The 1792-nt window shown below is 42.0% G+C and overlaps 1 pseudogene; it reads right to left on the minus strand.

Moving 5' to 3' along the window:
- Positions 762–1466, minus strand: LOC102182647 (annotated as a pseudogene).

The following is a 1792-nucleotide window of genomic DNA, read 5'->3' on the forward strand; positions in this document are numbered from 1 at the left end:
ACCGCAAGAATTTTCCTTAATTGTTTTTTTGGTTTAGGGGTCTTATTGTCTCTTTTTTGTTTTTGTATAACTCATACTCAAATCATGAAATATTTCTAATGGAGGAAATATAAAGCCTAACAGAGCAATAGTTGAGGCAGGGGATTTGCAGGTGGCTTCACGAGCCAGTCTCAGTGTGTTGGTGGGGCTATTGGCTATCACTGGCTTCAGCTCTTCCTCATCCTTTCATGGCCCAGTCTCACACATATTTCTGGAGCTCCTTACTCTCTGTTTTATCCTTCAAAATCAGCATATCCCCAATGACAGATTTAAAAAAATAAATATGAATTTCAACAATCAGTCCTCTCGTGGGAATTCCAATCTCTCTCCTATTTAAATTAAAGAAAATTCAGTCAGCCTCAGTGTTTTCTTTAGTCTGTTCCGAATCAAAAAAAGTTAAATCAAATTTCAAATTTTTCTCACTTTGGGCTTTGCACTTAAAGAGAAAAGAAGAACTTTGTCCTCTTAGAGGGAAGGATTTTAGGAAAAAATAAACCAAATAAATCCAATAAGCCCCATGCCAGCAGTCCCCTACTTGTCCACCATTTACCCTTTGGAGAAAAAAAAATAAACTTTCCATTTGACTCTCCCTTGCTGACAGTCTCTTCTAACTGTATCACAAATTGAATTTTAAAATAAATAAATGAATCAAACCAGCTGCTATAGGATGGGAAACCCAAAAATGTGTGAGTAGGACATTGTTGAGAATGAAAACCTCAGCATCAACTGATCCAAAAACATCCAAGTTTTTCCTTTTTTTTTTTTTTTTTGATAGTGGAGTATGGTTTATTAAGCTGTGCTTTAGTACAGGTGCTCTTCAGGCACAAGGCCCTGATGTTCTGGCAATTTTTCTTGAGCAAGGACACCAGGAAGTTGAGAGCTGAGACGATATTGTACACAACCTCATCATCTGTCATCGTCAGGTGGCCAACAGTCACTGCCAGACACAGCCCCTTCTTCATCTGGAACTGGATGGTGGACTTCACTTCATCAACTTTGGCCACCATGTTCTCACTGTGGGTCAGCAAGGAAGGGAACTTGCCAGGCTTGTTCAGGCCTGGGCCTAGGATTCATGGGATCTGCTTGATCAGAGACTCGGAAGACAAAAAGGCATCATACTTCTTGGCCAGCTTCTTGACCAGTTCCTTACTCTTGTTGAGTTTCCTGAGCGCCATGTGGGGGATATCCACAACCTTGGCTTCTTCACAGTGCTGCTGGTCCCACAGGACACACATGGAGAGTTTGGGGCGGGGAGTGGACTTAAGCCTGATGGTGCCCAAGAAGTGTTTGTCCTTCTGAGAGTTATAGGCCCACAAGCTGACCTGAAGCGCCACCATCTCCAGACACTGCAGGCACTTATGCTGGTTCCCAGGCAGGACTGTCCCCACTGCTTCATAGCATGTGTTGCAGGCGACTTTGCGGCTCATGGTTCCTTACGCTGTGATAACTGGAAAAGCCAAAAACATCCAAGTTTTTTATGTGGCCCTCATCTTTCCCCTCTGGGGAAAAGAGGAATTTTTTAAGCAACAGTGAGAGTGATGGTCATATAAAAATGAAAACTTAAAATTTCATGTAGATGATTCCCTAAAACCTGACAGTGAATAGAAATGTAGGATAGTTTTGATCAGTTCTCTATTTCCATCCACTACTAAAAATCCACGAAAATCAACCATCAGAAGGGCAATCAACCCACCTAGTTGCCTGAGCCATTAAAATGACCAGAAAGGTCACTTGTGTGCTAATGTGTAGTGGT

This window comes from Capra hircus, chromosome 2 (genome assembly GCF_001704415.2).
Source record: "Capra hircus breed San Clemente chromosome 2, ASM170441v1, whole genome shotgun sequence".
NCBI lineage: Eukaryota > Metazoa > Chordata > Mammalia > Artiodactyla > Bovidae > Capra > Capra hircus.